The sequence below is a fragment of the Mytilus californianus genome, unplaced genomic scaffold (assembly GCF_021869535.1).
Source record: "Mytilus californianus isolate M0D057914Y unplaced genomic scaffold, xbMytCali1.0.p SCAF_42, whole genome shotgun sequence".
NCBI classification, from domain to species: Eukaryota; Metazoa; Mollusca; class Bivalvia; order Mytilida; family Mytilidae; genus Mytilus; species Mytilus californianus.
The window spans coordinates 1,857,024-1,875,207 of record NW_026262693.1 but is presented as its reverse complement, the minus strand read 5'-3'; the positions used below and the strand labels follow the sequence as shown (position 1 = coordinate 1,875,207).

The 18,184-nt window shown below is 31.9% G+C and overlaps 2 long non-coding RNA genes across 2 annotated transcripts; one reads left to right on the top strand and one right to left on the bottom strand.

Moving 5' to 3' along the window:
* Positions 1–14,548: 14,548 nt before the first annotated feature.
* LOC127699870 (uncharacterized) lies at positions 14,549–15,604 on the bottom strand. Its single transcript, XR_007981259.1, has 2 exons — positions 15,410–15,604; positions 14,549–14,689 (listed from the first exon to the last, which is right to left on the bottom strand). It is a non-coding gene; the product is annotated as an uncharacterized LOC127699870 (long non-coding RNA).
* An 895-nt stretch (positions 15,605–16,499) lies between these two features.
* Positions 16,500–17,557, top strand: LOC127699869 (uncharacterized). The gene is made up of 2 exons (XR_007981258.1): positions 16,500–16,696; positions 17,417–17,557. It is a non-coding gene; the product is annotated as an uncharacterized LOC127699869 (long non-coding RNA).
* The last annotated feature ends 627 nt before the right edge of the window (positions 17,558–18,184 follow it).

Below are 18,184 nucleotides of genomic sequence, written 5' to 3'. Positions count from 1 at the left end.
GATTTTTAATTGTTGTACGTCCAGCGTCAATTATTTCTTGCATACATTAAACATAAATACAAAATGTAGGTTTTGCAACGTCAGCCGACCAGATTAAAATGCGAGAAATTTGGAGTGTGAATTGAAATGAGTGTTATTCGAAAGGGGCAGGAACTTTGCCCTATAAAAATACATGCGTTTCTCTCAGAGAGAATGTCACTCTCACTACAAAAGGCATCGTACTTGACGTCCCTTTTCCGGCAGAACTGGAATACGTTTGCATATATACATTCTGCATAGCAAATCAGACACCCCACTTTAGCAAGGGTTTTACTAAAGTCCATAGGCGACATAATTTATATGACTGAACTAAGCTAGTTGGTGAACTTTAAAATGAGTGATTTTGTTTTGTTAATATTGTAATGATCATAATTGCGTTTAGTATTAGATGTTGTCATGGTTGGAGCAGTTGTTTTACGTACTAAATGTTGTTTCTTAGACAATAAACAATAGAACTTAACTTAAAAAGCAGTTCGTATAGGCAAATGTAAATAGCTTATTCTTATAAACGTCGGCCTTGCTCAATCTGAAATAATAAAAAAGACTTACTCTTCTTTAAATTTATGGAATAATATTAAGTAGAATATGATAAAACCAAAATATTTGATCTTTTTGACACCAATCTGTTTCAACAAATTATACTCCAGATTAAACTGATTTAATTATGTAATATTGTATTTGTTATCTTGCTTAAATGTAATTGTAAATATTATATGTCCAATATAAAATAAATTTCATTTTGTGTTCATACCATTTTTTTACATCGCCCAAACACACTTTATTATATATAATAGTACAGTTACTCTAACAAAATAATGAAGCCAAAAGATCAAACAATCAATCAACAATGAAATCAAATTAAAAACAAAATTCTTCACACAAGAATGGACAATTCTGCTGTTCCTCATCGAATAATAAGTATTAAATCCAAGCCAGCTACAATTCTTACTGCTGCTGTTTCGTGCTTTTATGTCTCTCATCGGGTGGATTTGTCAAATTTCCACAAATCTATTTAACAAGAGTGCAAACGCCGAAGTGTATCGGTTACTTTACTGACCAATGATTTATGTTGATAGTCCTAAATATAAAGTTTTACTACAAGTATCACATAAACATAAACATGAACATGATCCAAGAAAATTAGTTCATATAAACCATGCCGGAAATATATGTACACCTTACAAACATTCCACACACCGAATACAGTCGACAAATTGCTTATAGTATACAAGAAACAGACCAAACCATACAAACTTTATATTGACCAATGAACAATGAAAATAATGTCAAGGTTAGATGAACCCTGCCAGGCAGACTTGTACGCCTAAAATTCATTTCATGCATCACATATAGTTAACCTATTGATTATAGTATCTAAGAAACGAACTTAACCAGGAAAACTTAACATTGACCAATGAACCCTGAAAAAGAATCTATTGGTTATAGTTTAAGAAAAACAGACCATTTTTTTTTATTTTTTCAATGTATTGTGTGCGATTTTGTCTCATGTACATTTACTCCAAATCCTTTTATTTTCTATCTACAGAACACAAAAACTTATCATTGAGCAATGAACCGTGCAAATAGGGCAAAGGTCATATAAAACCTGCCAGACTGACATGTACATCGTATAATATTTCCATACACCAAATATAGTTGACCTATTGCATACAGTATTAGACAAAACAGACCAAAATACAAAAACTTAACTTTACCACTGAACCATGAAAATAAGGACAAGGTCAGATGATACCTGTCAACTTGAATTGGACACCTTATATATATATATATATAAAGTATGAGGCATCCAGGTCTTCTAACTTCTGAAATATTTAGCTTTTAAGTAGTGAGTTTACGCCGCCGCCGGGTCACTTTCCCTATGTCTCGCTTTCTGCGACAGAAGTTTCAGTCTCGACAAAAATACTACACACGTTCTTTCTACAGATATAGTATGGAATCCCGGTTCCAAGCAACCGATCAGTTGTATTACTAATTGTGCTTTGTGAATTTGTTGACATAGGAAACACTTTTGCTGAACTCATGTTTTGCCGACTGTTGACTTCAGTGTTTTATTGTTTCGTTGGTCTGCTGTCCCGTTGACATATTTCTTACACAAAATGTTGATACACAAATATCAACAACTATATCATAAAAAGTTTCATTGTAAATAGAAAGGGAGGCTGATCAAACGTTAAATACAAACCAAATAAAACATCACAATTCTTTGGTTGTCTATGTTGTGTTTTTTTAGACTGTTGTATGTCTTTTGGTCAATTCCAAACGAAAAAAATAATGAATTTTGGGAAAAGGTGGAGGGCAAAAAAATTGTCCTGTCCCCACGTAACCTGTGGCTCTTTCTGTTAATATTTTACCGATATATATTAAATGTTGTGTTGCAGGGTATGACATTTCTGTAAATAAAACCCATACACTATAATTTTTTCTATATATATCAACGGATAGTCAGGACATTTATCTGAAAAGTTAAGGGTTAAATATCAAAAGAATCAATTACTTTCTATAAAAATACAATCCGTGATTATTAAAGCCCAAAAATGCCATATGTCGTAATTGACACATACATACACAAAATATGTCATTTAGCATTTACAACGAAAATGCCTGATTGTTTGGCGATGTTAGCAGAAAAAGAAAACTGCATCAAGTTGGTTTCTATTTTTAGGTTTTGAGGTTTGGAGATAACAATAAAAGTGTCCTTTCTGTTTTCGGGGAATATCAGTATATTCGTCGCGCTTATTGGTTTATCTTTATCAAAAACGCTCAAACTAATGCATCTGAAAACCAACAATGTATAAGACTTAACCACGGGGTGAGCTATCTGGCGTAAATATAAAATGTCAATCCTGGTATCTATGATGAGTTTATTTACAACCACTGGGTCGATGCCACTGCTGGTGGAGATTTATTTCCCCGAGGGTATCACCAGCCCAGTAGTCAGCACTTCTGTGTTGACTTGAGTTATCATTGATATGTTCATAATTATAAATTAACTGTTAACAAAACTTTGAATTTTTGAAATACTAAGGCTTTTCTACCTCAGGAATAGATTACCTTAGCTGTATTTGGCAAAACTTTTAGGAACTTTTGGTCCTCAATGCTCTTCAACTTCGTACTTTATTTGGCCTTTTTAATATTTTTTGATTCGAGCGTCACTGATGAGTCTTTTGTAGACGAAACGCGCGTCTGGCGTAAATATAAAATTTCAATCCTGGTATCTATGATGAGTTTATCTATATGACCAAATGAGACATAAAACAATAGTTCAACTAGGATCAACCCTGCATAAGGAGTTGGAACCTTCGATTCCCAATAATTTCTTAATTCATCAACGGAGTTTGTTAAAAATCATGTCAGTAGCGAAGCACTGACTACTGAGTTGGTGAAACATACGGGTACCAACAGTATGTGTATGGCACAATTCTTTCATACTATGACTAGTCGCCGGTTGGTACGATTGATGTGATTAGCGTTGATATTAAGGTGGCTGGGTCGTCTTAATTAAAATTCATAGAATTTTTTAATAATTTCTCCAAATGAAGTTTTTATCATGCTTTTTTTCAAAAATATAATAAAAAGTATGGTCACCGGACTTTTTTTCCCGCTACAGGTTGTGCAAAATTGTCAGATTTTGTATAGATTATGCTTGGAAAGTACAATTTTGTGTAATAAAGAGAAAACTACCTGATTTAATTTTAAGATAAAATGTGGGAAGATAGCTCTTAAAACATGCTTTCAGATAAGAAAAAGAAAAAATGGGGTCACCGAACTTGTTTTCTTGCTACATCTTAAAATAGGTAAATTTACAACAGTTTCTATTATAAAATTACTTTATCTGAGTTATCTCACCTACTGTTTTGAGTTATCTCCCCTTATTTGGCAAAGTTGAAAAAATGAATCGAACACAAGTATGGTGTTTTTGTTTAGAAATTACAGCCGTAAATATGATAAAACACATAATTTTCTATATTTACATCAAAAGTCTTGCACATGAATTATATACTACTCTCAAAATTTGCACACATCATTAAAGATATAGACCAACTGTTATCTGTTACTCCAAAATCCAAGATGGAGAAAGACACCCGAGCCACCTTAACCAGTATTATACTATGAGTATTTTAATCAGCAAACGTTCCCTATTAAATGACAAAACCAACCAGCAATTACATTACATGTTTGTTTCATAAGAATCCGTAATTTTGATTGACAGACAACAATCTAAAATTAGATTGTATTTCCTTACAAAATTAAACATCCATGAACGTGATTTATGGCGTGACAACGCCACAACCATGCATAGTAAAACAAACGAAAAGCTTGATATGACTCGTTATTTTATGATCGTAGAACAAGAGTGTACATATGATTGAATGCTTCTTTTTGTAATTTTATGGGGGTGTAAAAGCGTTGGTTGTGTACCCGCGCTTCATACAAAATGTGATTCGGTCAACGTTTTTACACTTCAATAAAACCGCAAAAAGAAGCGTTCTGACAATTCTTGGATAAACAAAGTTTTCAAACGAAGTTCACATTGCCATAAAGAGTTCTCGTACTCGTAAAGCCAAGTTTTTCAAGTTTGGTATACCTTAATGAACGAAAAGCAGGTTAAGTGTTTACCCTTTCGGAGCACCTGACCCCGGTCTATCCTCCTCCTGAGTTCACAATGCCATACAGAATTATTGTTAGGCCAATATTCTGTATAGTGCTTTGTTGACTGTTGTTTGCTGTTGTTGGTTTTCAGGTTTCTCTTTTTTTTTAATCATCGATTCAATAGAATGATGACATTCAAGTCTGTCCGATTCAGAACGTTCAGATAAAGCATCGATTCAATGGAGTGATGAGATTCAAGTCAGTCCGATTCAGAACTACTTCCAAGTAAAGCATTGATGCAATGGAGTGATGGGATTCAAGTCCCCGATTCAGACGTTGAGGTAAAGCATCGATTCAATGGAGTGATGAGATTCAAGTCAGTCTGATTCAGAACGTTCAGGTAAAGCATCGATTCAATGGAGTAATGAGAGTATTGATAATTTAACAGATATACTTTTGAATAATGTTGTTGTGATCGAGAATGTCTTGAAGAATATCAGATTAAACATTTCACTACTAACCCAAATTTGGCTTGAACGGCCAAAAAGGTATTAACGACATTTAAAAAAGATTGATTATCATTAAATAACGATTGACAAAAATTAAAAATTGTTTTAATGCATTTCAATCCATATCAAGTTATTTTAATACCAGTCAAATAGATTCCCTTGCGGTCATTCAAGTTAGTTTAAGATGTGTCAAACTAATTAGCCACGCCCCCGTTAAACGAAATCAAACTGATGTTAAATCCTTTTAATCTTTAAAGTGACCGCCTTTTTGTAAGGTAAATCACTCAAGCAGAACAGCATCCCCGTTTATCTATCGTTAATCCGTTACAAACTTTATCGATTTAAGTCAGAAAATACCTCCAATAAATATTCACAATTAACGTGTCAGTAAAGTTTGGTCTCTTACAAATACTTGGGGATTTTTTTTTTAAATGGAAAGAGAATGCGAATAAGAAGGTCCTCGTTGCACTCCTAGGAGCGAGCCTTGAAGTTAAAGATGTTTTAAAAAACAAATCAATAGAACATAAATAGATTTAAACAAAGTTGTGATGAAAAATTATCACTTAAATTTCTGTTTAAATTTGTCATTATTATATGCATCGAATTGCTGTATTCCTGTATATTTACCTTTTCTCTTTTTCTGTTTTCCTTTTTTGTACTCGTTATTTAAATAGAGACACGTGTGTCTAAGGAACAGTAATTATTTATTATTTACATAGAAAAAATCGATGCTAAATTTGTTATAGATATCTACATTTTTTCAACATGCATGTATATGTACAGCACATTATTACTCTAGCTTACAGATGAGACAAACATCTTTTTGAAAAAGTCCATCAATGTTGGTTTGAAATTCTTTTAAAAATAATTGTGGAAAAAAGACCTTTAAGTGCGAGAAGGAAATACTTTGTTTACGGAATAGCGAACAAAGGATCGTGTAAAAACTGCGATTGTTTGCCAATATTAACTCAAATTAAAAAAAATGTCATAACTGAAGATCAATGTCACACACATTGAACAGTTTTGTGATCATGAAAATAGCGAGGCTATATATACTATAAATATTCGAATTTGTTAATCATACCACATCTTCTTATTTGTATATTAATCATGTGAAAATAAGAAAATATAAAGCAACGTTAAGTATTGTGTGAATAACACGATTTTAATGACGATAATAAAGTCGCGTACATATACGAAAACACTATGTGAATAAAAGGAGATGTGATAGATACGCTAGGGAGACAGCAACTCAACCTTACAAATAAACCAAAAAAGTCGTCAACAATAGACTGTCAAACTAAAAATGGTTACGATGGTTTTTCAGTTGTAAAAATTTACCAGGACTTAATTTCTAAATAATAATAAAAGAAAACCCAATATCATCCAAGCATTCATTTGGGGGAAATACGGAATGTATCTATCAAAATATAGTACGTTACGTTTGACTTTCAAATCGGTTCAATATAACAAAAGGTGAACTGTTAGCTCTTGTGTGCATCTTTTCCTAAGGACCGTTTTGGCTGAAAAAGGTATTTTTTGTTTTGACTAAACATTTAATATTTCTTTCATCTTGATTGCATCCTGTTGATAAATTCAGAAATGTGGAGTGAATTCGGAACGCTTTACATAAGTCAACAAATATGTTTCGGGGACGCCGTCTTAATTGTGTAATAAATAAGAAAAAAAAGCCGCAATTGTTCATTAAATGCTTCTTTTTCAAAAACCCAAAATAGGAAGGATATTGGCCCCAAGGCAGCACATTTTGTTTGGACATAAAACACAAATAAATCTAAAAACACATATAAAAATAAGGAGATGTTGTATGATCTCAAATGACACAGAAATTAACAACTATACATTCGTGTTGTCAGATTAATTCGTGTTGTCAGATTGAAATATCTTTAACACCCCAGTCCAAAAATACATTCTACTGAATTTACCATATATATAACGGTATTCTAAACACAGCTAAGGACTCCTTAGTGCACTAAGGATTTACAATACACCACTGTATGAAATTAGTTTACATGTAATAGCACCCCTTTTAGTCCTTAGTGGAATATTAAACACTGCTAAGGACTCTTTAGTGCAATATAAGGACTTACAATATGCCGTCTAAACACCGATAAGGACTTCTAAGTGCACTAAGGACTTATAATATGCCCCTAAGCAATGGTGAATTTACCGGGGGCACAGGGGGCAGCCAAAAGCATTAAATTATCGTTTATTTAAAGATACTTTGGAGTTTGAGAATTATTTAAGTATTTTGGATGACAGACAGATATCTTTATTTCTTAAATTTCGAACTCTGAATATGAAATTTCCAATAGAAACTGAAAGATGGCAAAACATAGAAAGAGAAAACAGAAAGTGTGTATTGTGTAATTTAGATGCCATTGGTGATGAATACCATTACATTTTAATTGTTCAGCTTTTGATAACTGTAGAAAACAATGTATTGCATTTCATTATAGAAATAGACCCAACACGCTGAAGTTTTATGACTTAATGAATTCCAAAAAATGTACAGAACTGAATGAACTATATAAACTTATCAAGGAGATCAATAACAAATTGAACTTTTCTGGGTGAACAATTGTGAAAGCCTCTTTCTACTTATCGTACATTATTTATTTATGTAATTGTATTGAAATATGTATAATTATCTCTATACCTTTGTAATTTGGTTTGTGAGAATAAAGAATATATATATAACCCCTAGTCCGGGTCTAAAAAAAAAATCTTACATAATTTTATTGCTATTGAATCTGCTTATCTAGAGCAGAAATTATAATCACAGCTTGATTTGACTTCTAAACTAGCCGTTAATTAACCCCTGTTTCAACATGCGTGATTTATGACAACTTATCGGTGGGTGTGTAAATATTGACACCTGTGTGTAATGTCGTGATGTAAACTACATGTACATGTTGATTGGAATAATACTATTTTCTTTATTGGTTTTTAATGCAATATCACAGATTATGATCGATTAACAGGTGAAATCTTCTGACCAGGAAAACATTACTAACTAAAATCTGTTTGTTTTAAAAGAAAATGTACAAATAAATGTTTATTGCCAAGAATGTTAGTATCGATAAATGGAATATGCCTTCATAACAAAATTCTGTTACATTACCATTTCTTGTGAATTTCTTTTTTCGGAACTGTTTTATTTGTGACTTTACTCAACAACACATTTTTTTCACACTAGATTTTGATTTTAAACTGAATGTCGTATTTTCTCTTCCCTCTTTTTTTCAATGGAAACCATCAATTTGTTAAATATAACCTCCCCCCTCCCCCAACCCTTATCCACACAATATGGATTGGATTGGCATTGTCTAATATATATATTCGCCCCTCCTATATATAATAATTAATTAAATACTACTGTATATAATATGTGTCGGTATATTTTTCCTGTTTAAATTACCCGATGTACATGTATGAGGCTCTGAATGGGTCACCATTTATGAGGGTATGAATGGGGTTTACAGAAGAGAATAATGAGACAAAAAAAAATAACGGAATAAAGATGTGATGAAGTATAATGAATATGTTGATTGACTGTTGGTTGCTTAACGTCCAGTGTCAAATATTAGGTAAACGGACACAAAGTCACAGGACACAAAGTCACAAATTGGATAGGACAAAAAGTCACAAATAATTTGTTGACAATTGTTTGAATATATAAGAGAAAGATCTTCAAATAATTTCTTTTTTTACATTTATTCATTTTTAAGTTTAGGAAATTGTTCATAAGCCTTGATAAATGAAAAATTATTAAATTTTAATCATGCAAATGATATATTCTTGGCACCATGAAGCCATTTAAGTGCCAAACCACTTTGACATTTTGTTATCATAACAATTATTTGATCATCATTGATATGTATTGAATAAATTTTAATTACAAAGTTGCTTCATATATTATAGTTCAAGAAAAAATCAAAAATTTATTTTTAAAATTAGTGTTTTCTTTTTCAGAGAAAAATAATCTCAATACTGAATTGTGACTTTTTGTCCTGTGACTTTTCGTCCGTGACTTTTTGTCCGTGACTTTTTGTCCTGTGACTTTCTGTCCTACATTCAAATATTACATGCATGTTTAGGACGAATATAATAGAGAAAAAATTGCAGAAGAATAAAGAATAGAGTGAAATGGTAAAAACAAAAAAATATATATATAAACTATAGAAACGATGATTTATTTATATTCTAAAGGTTTAATATTTGCATCGTCGCAGAACCTTTAATTACTTTCTTTGGAAAACTTACATATTTTAGAGGTGTGATCACGGTTCTCCAACATTAGATAATTAGACTAAAACAACATAGGGGATTAGGTGGTCCTCTTAAGGACTGGCATCTTGACATTAGTAATTCACCTGTTCTTAACTAAAATATTGTTAAAAAGGGTATTATCTAACACTGATTTATTTAAACACTAACATTATCTTTTACAATGTTGGTTTTTCATATATATTTTTTTAAATAGTTTCCCAAGATTTTAAAAGTCGATATAATCTAGCACAGTAATGTAATTTTTATTTTACTTTGTTTTTTATATTTTTTTCTCTATTTTTTTATGATAATGTATTTTTGATTACAATTTTGCAATCTTGAATAAAATAAACATTTTATATTCTGACAGCTGTTGAGAATATATAATAGCTTGAGTCATTAATTATAAAAAAGAAGATGTGGTATGAGTGCAAATGACAACTCTCAATCCAAGTCACAATGTATAAAAAGTGAACAATTATAGGTCAAAGTACGGCCTTCAACACGGTGCCTTGGCTCACACCGAACAGTAAGCTATAAACGGCATGACTGTGTAAAACAGGAAAACCAGTGGTTTAATCAATATCAAAAACGAGAAACACTTATAAAACCATACCTACAAACGACTTAAGGATGTTCGCTACTCTGTTTCAAAATAACAAGCTTTTTAAAAGACTGTTATAAATTGATAGTGTATAAATAAAGGAACTGAAAAAGCAGAAAAAATGAAGGGTCCGTGTGCTTGTTTTCGAGATATAAGCCATTAAAAAAAATATGAAAAAATAACAAGGATTTTATAGCATTTTCAAATATGGCTTTTTAAACTATATGTAATAAAATTATGAAAAGAAAAGTAGGGGTTAGCGGGGAATTTTTTTTAATGGCAGTACATGGATAAAAACAGAGGATTCCGAATATGTCGCAAAAATTCAGAAACAAGAGGAGCCAACATCCTTAAAGTCTTTTAAGTTTATATAAAAGTATCAAACGCTGCTTATCATTAAAGATGTAGATTATTTAAATTTCTTAGTTAACTTGCATTTATTGTCCAAAGCTCAAGTGACAAATCGAGAATACTTGTAGATCACAATTCACCAAGCCAGTTCCCACAGTTAAACACCCTATAGTTCACAACGTGATGTACCCAGCTTGTATTCTCCCCTTTTGGTGGAAACTGATTTGAAATTATTGAGTTCAATGGCTTGAGGACTGACGTTCAGTCCTACCTAGGAAAGCCGTGCTTTCCAACCACCCTTTACAAGGATAGTGCATCTGCCATATGCCTTCTTAATACGGGTATAATATTGAAGTCATTGACTGCTCCATTTCTACTTTGGATTTACATAATAAAAGTTGTAATTGTTGATTAAATTATGTATTGTTTTCACTGGTTTTGGTTTTCTTTTATATAGATATTTTATAGCGCTTTTACATTTGGCATCCATCTTCTCCGCATCCCCGAATCTCCGGCAGAATTATTCCTGTTACAATACATCTGACGGCGACATTTAGCTTTAGGGTAATTTAAGAGTGACCAGAGAGAAGAACGAAATGCAAGATATATATAACATTCTGTCGAAAAATAATTGTTAAGGTCATCCGCAAAACTGATGAAAATAATATATACTAGTATTTAATTTTTAAATTTTATGCAATTCAATTTTTATACATAAAATTTATAAATCAGTTTGATGTCTTAAAATATCCATTAGCGTTAGGCCTGAGACTACTATAACACAGAGATTGGTCACTATAGATTTATCGGATTATCTGAGTCTCCGGTAGTTAGCTACGTTATTTTAACGTAGTTTCGTATTCGACCGTAGCAGACGACATATATCACCTATCACTGAGAATACTATAACCAGAGACATATATGTCTCTGCTATAACAGTATCGGATATTATTTTTTTTCTTTTAAAAATAATTTAAAAACAAAATTGAATTAATAAAAAAAAAAAAAGAATATAGTTTTTATCTTTCAAATGCAGTTATCTCTATTCATATTTAAATTTTTGTTTTTAATCATTAATAATGTGTTAATAGTTTGTTATTATGCGGCCACTCTTGAAAATGTGAATGTGATTAATCTTATCAATCTTACAGTTACATTGTTTTGCTACACGTCCGTTAATTGTATCTAATATACAAATATTTTACCTGTAAAGACAGGTAGTCTCAAAAGCATGGGAGATGAATTTTGTTTCACAGCTGGGTGCCCAAGGTACACGAGGCTCCGTTTATTGCAGTAAACTTTTATTCTATACTTGTAAGGTATTTCACTGCTGAGTGCCCAATATACATGTTTATTGTAGTAAACCTTGTCAATTATCGTCGGTGCACTTGTGGTAGGATTCAGGAGGGTGTGGATGGGGTTTTATAGAATGGAGAAATAGGGGCAAAAAAGGTATAGAACGGAGAAAAATGGACCGACAAATAAAGAATAGAGAAGAGAAAATAATAAGTTATTAAGATTTAAAGAATAGAGAAAAATGGCATAGAAATTATAGGAAATAAAGAACCCCCATCCAGACCCTCATTCAGATTATCCAACGTAAATTTTTTTTTTCAAACAAATTTCAACCCCCCCACCCACTTTTTTTAAATTTTCGTCTGATAATTAGGTCAAGTTTTTGCAAACAATGTAATAAGCGGCGATCACAGAAGAGAGAAAAAATTTCATTAAAGGTAAATGAGTAATTTCCTTACGTAACAGATCAGCAAAGAGGTTATAACTGCAATGGATACATAAAGCAAACATAAGCCCTAAAAATTATATATATGTTCCCAAAATATCGCTGGCATTTTCATTTTTCAATTCACAATGTCCAGTAACATTGATTTTTTATCTTGGCATGTATAGATAAATTTCTCTTGCTACAGAATGCGTATGAATAAATCCAGAAATTATACAATTAATGCAAATCGTCTTGATATGGATCACTCCAACGTATACTGCAAAATGTTCCAATTATTTCTGTTATATATAAAAGAAGTCGTTCGCTGTGCAAGATGTATAATGTATCTTATATTAGGACAATTTGGCCCATATTATCAGCACTTCTTTACAGCATTTCTATGAGGAGTCTATAGCACTATTGCCTTCTTCAAGTCAAATTTTCAGCCTCTATTGATCACATAATTCTTCAGTGGAGGTTCAAATTTCCAATCCTTCTTCCTGGTCAGCCTACATTGCTATAGTTATAGTTATTCGTTTATTCTCACAAAGGAACATAACTTTTATTGCTGTTCTTCATCTTAAGTCATAGTGAGGCCTTTCAAAAAATTTTCTGCGAACTTCAATGTGATTTCTATTACATTTTACATATAAAAATACAAATTGTCTGAATAGGCATATTGAACAGTTCAACTGTTCTAATTCTATATAAGAAGCATTAAAAAAATTCTTCTAGGACTTCAATGACTTATTTTTTTTTTTTTTTTTTTTTTTAATACAATATTCATTACACTGGATTAACATTTGTTATACATAATTGGAAAATGTTATCAAAATAGAAAAGAACTTTGTGAGTAAAACTGGTCATTAGGATATAACCTCACAAATTATAATACTAGCATTTCCCATTCTATGCAGCATTTCATTAAAGGTAAATGAGTAATTTCCTTACGTAACAGATCAGCAAAGAGGTTATAACTGCAATGGATACATAAAGCAAACATAAGCCCTAAAAATTATATATATGTTCCCAAAATATCGCTGGCATTTTCATTTTTCAATTCACAATGTCCAGTAACATTGATTTTTTATCTTGGGATGATAGTGATCTCAATCCTGATCTTTTACGTGGTGAATATACTGCATCAGATTTTGAATCTGAGGATGACTATACGTCCCTGCTGCAAAGACTGCAAAAACTACAAAAACTCCAAAAGAAACATCAACCGCAAGTACATGTAAATCAGAACGAAGAAGCTTCAAAATTATGTGACTGAATAATCAAATTATCTCTATGTTAACATAAATAGAACCACATTAGGGTAATTTACGATGACATTTTTTCAACACCAGAAATATGTGCCCTCTTTCAAAATCCCAGACAAGAAATTTTGTGCTTCAATACAGAACCGTAAAGTTTTTGAAAATTTGAATATTGTCTATTGTTAAAGTGTCGTATGTTTTAGTTATATCGGTATGCTTTTTGTAACGCTAATAATTGAGCAACTCAGATGAAAAGAGTTGTGATTTGCTTTAGTTTTTTTAGCCACAGCAAATATAAATGTGCTTGTTCAATGTTTGGTGACATACCATGTTAATTGTTGTCTGCATGATGCTTTGTAAAAAGGTTTCCTATAATATTTTTTTGTTGGGTAACTGCTGACAGTTTACCATGTGAAAATTCTGAGAAGCCAAAAATAATGCGAAATGTATAAATAAGTAGCAATGTCAGATCTAAACAAGAACGTTAAATATGATAGCATATATTGATATCACCTTTCTGTAAATTCAACTTCGATTCACAACTGCTTGTCAGTGGCAAATATTTCATGAACAGTCAGCCTGATTAAACCGAAATGAACTATTTTCAAATTATGTTTAAAGTTTGTTTTTATGTTATGTCGTTACACCAATGTCCATGCTAGTGGTGGTGATGAGCGCCTAAAAATATTTAACATCGTCATTCTTTATGTGCCCGTCTCAAGTCAGGAGCCTGTAATTCAGTGGTTGCTGTTGGTTCATGTCCGTCATATTTGAATTTTCGTAAATTGCTTTGTTATTGTAGACACTTCGTTTTCTCTAGTGAATTGTTATATATTTTCCATGTCGGGGACTTTTGAAGCTGACTGCACGTTATAGGTTTTCTCATTGTTGAAGGTAATTACGGTGCATTCCAATAACTTACATCCACTTCATTGAACTTCATTTGGACTAAAGGAGTTGTCTGATGATCATTAGCAAAAATATATAAAAATCTCCTTAAAGTTTGCTTCAAGTGGCTATTCCTTTAATATATAAAGATGTGTGGTTACTTGTTTTTTTTCTTTCATTGAACTGTTATCCAAACTGAGCGTGTTACACAATGTAGTGAATTTCTGCATTCCTGTCTTAGTTTTAATGTATATAATAATAAAAATGTATATTCAAAGACTTAAATATTTATTTCTCCATGTAAGACAAGCATGACAAATTCAATGAAATTAAAAAAAATACTAAAAAAAGTCATTTTCTCCTGTAGTACTTCTCCCTTCTTCTAATGCATGATGTCTTTCTGGGGGTATTCCTACAATAAAGAATATATTATAAATAAAAAGAAATAATGTTTGTCAAGTTTATAGCATAGGCAATTCATTAATTTTTAAGACTGTAATCTGAGACTTGAGACTCAGCAGTAATTGACCAATCATGTCAATATGGATCAAAATAGTTAAACTGATAAAGGATGCAGACCAAAGGTGCATGTACTTTTTACATCATGTTTGGGTCAGTTATTTTAAAAAAATACGTCTATTTAGGAACTCATGATGTACTGGTATTTCACATGGTGACACATTTTCATTGCATAATATTATTATACTAGCATGTATAGACTGCATATATATTATCAAGGGAACCAAATATAAATCTAAATTTCTTTCACTAACAATACAAATTCACCTATCATATCTCATGTTGTGTGTGTGCAACTTGTCTCGTGTGTTTCTCAGTTCTGCAGCGGGAACTTACTGATACAGAAAAATTGGAATTTCATATAATTACAAATTTTACATCATTACATCGGTTAATTACTAAGGCTTGCACATACATTATCCGGAAAACAGATTGTTCATCTGAATGTAAGTTATGGGTGAGTTGCTCATTGCCCCTGTCCCACGGACTGGTAATAACTCGAGGTTACTTTCCGGTTTGGTCGCTAAATTCAAGTCTATAACTGCACTTATTTTATTTAAAGTGCTTATAAACCAACATTTATGAACATGTCAAATCTTATATTCACACTTACCGGAACATAACACTCTTTATAAATCCACATTTGTTAATTATTATTTTCTCTTTCGCTGTCAAAAATGGCGGTCGAATCCTTCTTGTCAATCATTGCGAGTCACGTGCCGAGTCACGTGATCGAAGACTTACAATTAATTACTATTTGACTGGTCAGTACGGGAAGTGACCAATCTCTGTGTTATAGTAGTCTCAGCGTTAGGCAAACTATAAGTAATTGGTCAGTATTTCAGTCAAGTTTTAATGAAATGTTGTATATAAAGAGAGATGTATGTGGGTTGGTGTGTGTTTGTGTATACATATACTGCATAGAAATACATCCCTTATGAGTAACATTGACCGATTTGAGCTGGGATAATTCTCATTTAGTTTGAATTTTAGATGGTTTATAAACAAAATTAATGTGATTTTTTTTCTTTTGTAGGGGTGGGGGGGGGGGGGGGGGGGGGCATTTGGCACTATTGTAAAAAAAATTCTACATTGCTTAAAATAATTTCGAACCAAATCGAACTTTACGATGCATTGTCTAACGAGTGTCAACAACAGGTAAATGCCAAGCTTATTGATGATTCGTGTACCAGTAAAATAAACAATATACGGGGATGGCGTGTTTGTGGATTGGAGATTAAGAAGTTGAATCTGAAATGATATCCTTAGGCTAAGACGATGATTGATACACGTGAATTGCGTTACAATACCGTTATATCTGAGACCGTCTATGATAAAAGGTACAAAAAGTCTTTAAAAACTTTAAAAGACACGTTGTTAAAGTTCGTTAAAATATTTTTGAAACACGATTTTATTCGAAAAAATTATATCAATGTAAACATTCATAAAATTGTCAATTCTGTCCAGAATTTTTCAATTAAAACGGGAAAAGGAGTATAAATATTTGATTTTTTCTTCTTAAGCAATTCTAAAATCATTTGTTACACAGAACAATATGCTATACTAAACAGAAACTTAACCATTTACCACACTATAGAGACAAAAGGTCAAATTTTTTTATTATCTCTACCTTTGTTTAAAGAAAGGAAGACAACATTTAAACGTAAGGAAAAATGCAAAAATTATGTCATCTTGTGTATTTGAGCTGAGACTACTATAACACAGAGATTGGTCACTTCCCGTACTGACCAGTCAAATAGTAATTAATTGTAAGTCTTCGATCACGTGACTCGGCACGTGACTCGCAATGATTGACAAGAAGGATTCGACCGCCATTTTTGACAGCGAAAGAGAAAATAATAATTTACAAATGTGGATTTATAAAGAGTGTTATGTTCCGGTAAGTGTGAATATAAGATTTGACATGTTCATAAATGTTGGTTTATAAGCACTTTAAATAAAATAAGTGCAGTTATAGACTTGAATTTAGCGACCAAACCGGAAAGTAACCTCGAGTTATTACCAGTCCGTGGGACAGGGTCAATGAGCAACTCACCCATAACTTACATTCAGATGAACAATCTGTTTTCCGGATAATGTATGTGCAAGCCTTAGTAATTAACCGATGTAATGATGTAAAATTTGTAATTATATGAAATTCCAATTTTTCTGTATCAGTAAGTTCCCGCTGCAGAACTGAGAAACACACGAGACAAGTTGCACACACACAACATGAGATATGATAGGTGAATTTGTATTGTTAGTGAAAGAAATTTAGATTTATATTTGGTTCCCTTGATAATATATATGCAGTCTATACATGCTAGTATAATAATATTATGCAATGAAAATGTGTCACCATGTGAAATACCAGTACATCATGAGTTCCTAAATAGACGTATTTTTTTAAAATAATTGACCCAAACATGATGTAAAAAGTACATGCACCTTTGGTCTGCATCCTTTATCAGTTTAACTATTTTGATCCATATTGACATGATTGGTCAATTACTGCTGAGTCTCAAGTCTCAGATTACAGTCTTAAAAATTAATGAATTGCCTATGCTATAAACTTGACAAACATTATTTCTTTTTATTTATAATATATTCTTTATTGTAGGAATACCCCCAGAAAGACATCATGCATTAGAAGAAGGGAGAAGTACTACAGGAGAAAATGACTTTTTTTAGTATTTTTTTTAATTTCATTGAATTTGTCATGCTTGTCTTACATGGAGAAATAAATATTTAAGTCTTTGAATATACATTTTTATTATTATATACATTAAAACTAAGACAGGAATGCAGAAATTCACTACATTGTGTAACACGCTCAGTTTGGATAACAGTTCAATGAAAGAAAAAAAACAAGTAACCACACATCTTTATATATTAAAGGAATAGCCACTTGAAGCAAACTTTAAGGAGATTTTTATATATTTTTGCTAATGATCATCAGACAACTCCTTTAGTCCAAATGAAGTTCAATGAAGTGGATGTAAGTTATTGGAATGCACCGTAATTACCTTCAACAATGAGAAAACCTATAACGTGCAGTCAGCTTCAAAAGTCCCCGACATGGAAAATATATAACAATTCACTAGAGAAAACGAAGTGTCTACAATAACAAAGCAATTTACGAAAATTCAAATATGACGGACATGAACCAACAGCAACCACTGAATTACAGGCTCCTGACTTGAGACGGGCACATAAAGAATGACGATGTTAAATATTTTTAGGCGCTCATCACCACCACTAGCATGGACATTGGTGTAACGACATAACATAAAAACAAACTTTAAACATAATTTGAAAATAGTTCATTTCGGTTTAATCAGGCTGACTGTTCATGAAATATTTGCCACTGACAAGCAGTTGTGAATCG